Below are 6,000 nucleotides of genomic sequence, written 5' to 3'. Positions count from 1 at the left end.
CTGACTCTATAAGCAGCAAAGAACAAAGTCAATTTTACAAGTGGAGTTCTGAGTGGCCTCAATATTTCGAAGAGGCTCTATTACCGTGGAGAACAAGAAACGCTCAGTTAATTAACTATATCTCCCGTAAACACAGGCACACGCATGCATGTACGCACGTGTGCACACACACACATGCAAGTTTCCATCTCAGGAAAAGGAATCATTAGCACCCATCTTTTTGAGGACCCTTGACGGGATGCTGATGGCCAAGCAGGATGAGCAGAGGTTTATGAGTCTGGACACTTCCACCATCCCCCTGTTTGAGTACCCATTGTGCGTCAAGCACTGGTATTAGGTCTGAAGCTAAAGGTTTAAACTGGAGGCGAGCCCAGGGAGAAGTGAGTGAATGTGTCTATAACCTGCAAGGTCAGTGGAGGCAGAAGTCTGTCCTATTCACTCTTCAGGCCCCCAGGGCCCGCTGTGTCTACTGCCCTGAGTCAGCCAACAGTAAGTGTCTCTTGAACAGATGCATGAAGAGGTACGTGACCTTGGCCAAGGTCAGTTTCTTCCTTGGTAGCGTGAAGCTCCTACAACCACCGAGAGGGATGCCTTGAAGAAGGATCCAGCATCCAATGTACACGAGAGGCCTCCAGGTTCTCAAGGCGGGATCCATTTCCTAGGGAAAGAATCCGCTTTCTGAAACCGTACATATTCACCAGAGCTTCTGCAGAAATAAAGGAATAAACTTCATGGTACGGTTTTTAATTTTTGTTTGTAATTTCTGTCTTGCTTCTAATAAGCAAAGCAAAGCTTCCTCCTTCTCCGACACCCTCCTCGTGGTCTCCCAGAGCATCCCTGAGTTTGTCCAGGGCTCCCCTCTCGCTGCAGCTCAGCCCATAGGCGCGCAGCACGGCTCTCCTTCCTCCTTTCACCTCTTCAGCAGATGCAATAAAAACCTTTCACTGGCTGACATCGAAATGGCAGCGCTGCCTCAACTGCTGGGTAATTCAGGAAGCCTCTTTCTCATTTTAATTGGTTCCCTAATTGGAATGTTTATGGGTTGTGCAACAGCCTGGGATAAAAAGGCCGGGTGAGCAATTACGTGCCTGGCATTCCTATCTGGCAGGAGTTAATAGTTTAATAACAAGAAGGAGAAACATCCCGAAGTTCAGTGGAATGCCATGGTTTTGTTCTCAAGAAATACCTCGATGCAAAACAATCCCCCAAGTCAGAAATGATGTCACGCAGTGCTTACCCAGTAGCAAGCTGGTGCTTTGCGAGTCTCCGGGTCCCTTTTTGATTTAGTGGGACCTGCAGAACGGGGGCTCGCTGGGGCCTGTCAGGTTTATAACTGTGCACTCCTTCACTGGCTGCAGATAAGGGGGAAAGCAGGGCCCCTGATGGGCCTGATTGATTCTCTGGAACGAAGGTTTGTCTTTCCTGGCGGGTTGGATGACTTCATTCTGGTAGATGAGGTCACCTGAGTCAAGGCAATAAAGCGTCTGATATTCACATGAAAGCCAGGGTTCAAAGCAACGTCTGAAGGAAAGTCTCGCGATGCCCCCATCCCCTCCACGCCATCAGGAAACAGCATCTGCGCTAAGACCCTTCTTTCCGTGGTACAATTTTTTCTGGAATGAAACTCGCCGCCCCCCGCCCCAAGCAAACTCTGAAGCCTAGTTGGATGGTTCTAATTTATAAAAATTTGGGAGTGGGTGGGTTGTGCAGAAAAATTGTCCGTAACGACTTGGGCATTTGGCTGAAATGCTGAGTGCCGTTTTCCCAAAGGAAATCATATTCTAATTGTTGCCACATCGTGGCAACTGGGTCCTTGGTTGTTTTAAACAAGCTCACTGGTCTCTTTCGGCTCTGAAAATCCCTGGTATCAATTTTCTGGTAGAGAAACAGCAGACTGGGAACACAGCTTTCATCTAATCCTGTAGATTACAAGTAACTTTTTCATGATGCTACTGTACTGAGATGGTATTATCTAAAGCAGCAACACTAACGGAAGGTTTGGATTTGGGAAAGGACAGAAGCAAATTTTTTTTTTTCAATACAGGAATAAGAAAATATGACCTCTGCCTACGATCACAAATTAGAAATCTTTCCCCAGAGGGCAAAGTCCATTTTTGATTTGAGTTTTGAACTGATCTAATTTGGCCCAGTTTTATGTGCTTTACACACATTGGTTCAGCACTTGGCACTTGGTGGTGGATTTGGGTAATTAGCTAACTTCCCCAAGCACTGGTTTCCTTAAATGTAACACAACACCAAGACGAACACTAAATAAGGAAATCTTGTATTTTGTAGAAATGGAGATGTCATCCATTGCAAGATGCAACGTTATTTTGTGTCTCTCCAAGAAACGAAAAACACTGGTGATGGAACCATATCCCAAAGCTTTCTTATCATTTGGAATTTTTGTTGAAAAAGTATTTTGAAGATTTATCTTGACGTAGACTTTCACCACGTATCACGCTTGGTATTCATACAAAATGGGAGTGGGATATATTGGTTAAGGGAATGACAACCAGGTCATGACCACTGTTTGGCTGGAAGCAGTTGTATGAAGTCATCAAAGGGAAGATGAAACCTGATTCCTGAGATGTTCAAATGGGAAATGATGTGCGTTAGAACTGAGGAGACCCAGGAGCTTGGCACATAGTAAATAGTCAATAAAACACAGTCATTGTAGTATTAATGATTATTCCGGAGAGGAACCGTAATGTAATTGCAAATTTTCTCTTTCCCCACTTTTTATCAGAACGGAGGTTTCAACGAGTTTGATGTCCCCGGACAAAGGCAGCCCTCTCCACGGCTCCACACTCCGCACCCCGCGACCAGCCAGGCTCTCTTCCCATGGTTCCACCCAGTCACCTCATTGAACCACTTAGGTCACATGTCCTTTTCTGAAGCAGGGAAATGGGATGTTTTGATTGGCCAGACCTGGGTCATGTGCCCAGTCTGTTGCCAGGGGTTACAGTTGGCCCTACCTAAGCTACAAAGCCAGGGAGTGGGAAGGAGCGGTTTCCCAAAGAAAGATCAAGGTGGTTTATTACCAGAAAAAGGAGACATAGCTGTGGGACAGTTAAAACCACTTTATTTGACTCAACTCAGGACCCAGGTATCCACAGGTATTTAAGTAGCCACCTTGAGCCCAGACCTCTCCAGGGATTCAGGAAGCCCCTGACACCCTCAAGTCTCTATGAGGAGCTAAACAAAAATTATGAGCAGCTTCACAGGGCTAAATAAGCAACAGAGCTTCTGTAATCAGGAGCCGGAAGCTCCCTACCAGAGATGGAGGTTCCTGACCGCAAAAGGAGCTTTGCATCTCTCCCTGAACATGCCTGCAAGGATGGCAGAACGAGTGCTGAGTTCTCACGAAAGGACACCCACTAAACTCAGCAAGATCACCACCCGCCATGAGAAACAGTAGATTTTTTTCGAACTCATTTGACACAAAACCCTCCTTTTATAGGATCTCATGAAGTTAAGCTTGCATACATCCCATATTGGAAAATGCTAGCCTAAAACAATTGCCCATTTTTCTAAGTTCCTCTGAGCCAACATTTATGGACTATAAATGCCTAGCACATTCCAGGAGCCCTGTTTATGGCTGGGAAAGGGCAGGATTACGGCTCTAGGGGAACCCACCATCCAAAAGACAAGGTGACAGACATTTTGGTGCTGTGATGGACCTGAGAATAACAGACTATGCGCAAGTAGAGAGGCAGGGGTATTCAACAATCCCTGGAAGCACCCTGAAATACTTCAAAGAGGAGATGTGCTTGAAGTGTGGGCATTAAAGGATGAGTAGAGTCTGTCAAGCACAGAGACATTGCAAGCAGAGGGCACAGCACAGCTACCTCTACTCCTGACATAGAGATGTTCCAGAAAATATTAAATGGCATTTGGAACGCTAGAGGAGGCCTCAGACTTGCTTAGGCACTTTTCCCTCAAAGCCCCTATAACCAAAAAAATGTCACTGCAGGAGATGCTACAAGTTCCTGTCCAGGTAGGAAGGTGGCTTGCCAAACGCCACTCCCTCGGTTGCTTCCAAAAGATGCTAATTGAGTTTTGAAAGGTCTCAGGCACCACCCAGAGTAGATCTCAACACCCATAGGGGCAAGTTTGCTCCCCACAATGAACCTATGTGGTGGTTTTAAAATAGGTCTGCACGTTCATTGACACTTTCAAACGGTGGAGTCTAATTTCCTTCTGCTTGAATGTGGGTCAGACTTAATCAAGCGACTTTATTTTAATGAACAGGAAGTGACAAGTGAGGCTAGGTCATAAAAAGCTTACGGCTTCTGCCTAGTTTTCTCTCTCCCCCGCTGCCCCTCTGTTTCTCTTTCTGTCTCTTTTTCTCTGTCCCTCTCTCCCTCCCTCTCTTCTCTCTTTCCCTCGTTATTCTTCTGTTTCTTTGTCTGTGTGTGTGTGTGTGTGTGTGTGTGTGTGTGTGTGTCTGTCTGTCTGCCCGTCTCTATTTGCCCCTCTCTTCCTATCCTTCTCTCCCACTCTGGACACTCACTTTTGGACCCCGCCAACACGTTGTGAGGACGCCCAGGCTACCTGGTGAGGCCATGTGGTGGTACTTTCCCAGAAAGCCCTAGCTCAGGTCTCAGCCAATGCAGTCGTATGTGGAATCACATTGTTTTGTGCATTTAAGCTACCCAGATGCAGCTATACAGCCTGGTAGGTGTGGTGGTCAGAGACGGCGGAGTACAGTATGCCGGATAATCCCCCTATCTTTTTTTTCAAAGCTTATTTGTGTGTTTCTCTTATTCTCTATGCCTCATGGGAAGAGAAACCACAGTAAATGCAAAGAACAGCACATTTCTTTGGCGGCTTTGGGGCCTAAGAGGACTCAGGTGGTAAAAGTTATAAGGTTTCACTTTACACAGAGATTAGAAAGTTTCTAGCAGGTACCATGCAAATTTCACCCATGCTCCAAACACAGCAGTGATTAAAAGTATTTAAAAAGGAGTTGGACACCTTCATGGCTCTCCCAGGCCCTCATCTGCATATTAAATCTGCTCTGCTGAATCTTCTCAACTGGAGGAAGTTTCTCTCTCTGCCAGCTCAGCCACTGCCTGGGAGGATTAATGACAAGGCAGCTCCAGTCTAGGCTGGAGAAATCCTGACCATGTCATCTGCCAGTTTCAGCACCTGGCTCCACACAATGCCAGGTGCTGGGTGAAGTCTGCACAAGGAGTGGGGAAACTATTCAAGACCTTCCAACCCAGCTGCCTTTCCACCGAGGGCCAGGTAAACAGTCCTGGAGGCCACTGCCTGGTGGGGACATGGCAAAGCTGTCAGTTTTCAAGTACAGGTTGGATCTTTCTCCTTGCAGGAGGGTAAACTGGGTATACCTTTTCTGAAGTGCGTTACCAGCCAGGGTTGAAATTAGGCCGGTTTTCTTTTTACCTATCAGTTAAGCAGAAAGCTGAACTAACTGGAAAGGTGATAGGCTAAAGCATTCTGGGAAAGGGAGGTTTTTGTCTTCATCGACGGAGGGTTTCTTGCTTCTCAGGCTCTGTGGAGCTACAGTCGTGAGCCAGGAGATGCAGCCCATTGCTGGACACAGCTTGTAAATAAGTCAACACTGAAATCATTCATTACTGCAGCAATAAGTGTTGCAGAGAAGTATGGGTATTCTAATGAAGGTGGCTAATAGGGGTCGAACCCACGTGGGGAGAGTCACGATTCCCAACCTTGTCTGAGCTTGGGCCAAAAGTCCCTCCCTGAGCTCCGTGGCAACCGTATGAGACTGCTCACTGCTTGGAAGAAAGAAGGTTGCAGCCAGCCAGCTCCCTTTCTTTAAACCAGCATCCCTATCATTCCCCACAGGGCGTCTTCAGCAAGTGCATGAATCCTCTCTCCCACCCGCACCGTGGTCCACACAAATAAAATCCTAAGAATGGCCAATATATTCTGCGCCAAGTCACAATAGCCTGCGAGAAGAAATGCATAAACTCATAGCTTCGAACCTAGGCTATTTAGCATCCCATTAAA

At 46.7% G+C, this 6,000-nt stretch overlaps 1 pseudogene across 1 annotated transcript in view; it reads left to right on the top strand.

Annotated features, from left to right (window-relative positions):
• Positions 1-238: 238 nt before the first annotated feature.
• LOC309977063 (mitochondrial import inner membrane translocase subunit Tim29-like) overlaps positions 239-6,000 on the top strand; it is a 95,411-nt pseudogene continuing 89,649 nt past the window's right edge. The window contains exons 1-2 of the transcript in view: positions 239-330; positions 788-984. The product of the transcript in view is annotated as a mitochondrial import inner membrane translocase subunit Tim29-like (transcript). The remainder of the gene's footprint in view (positions 331-787; positions 985-6,000) is intronic.

This window comes from Leucopleurus acutus (genome assembly GCF_964270905.1).
Source record: "Leucopleurus acutus genome assembly, chromosome: 20".
NCBI lineage: Eukaryota > Metazoa > Chordata > Mammalia > Artiodactyla > Delphinidae > Leucopleurus > Leucopleurus acutus.
Note: the sequence above shows the minus strand (reverse complement) of the source record. Positions and strands in the feature narration are given on the sequence as shown.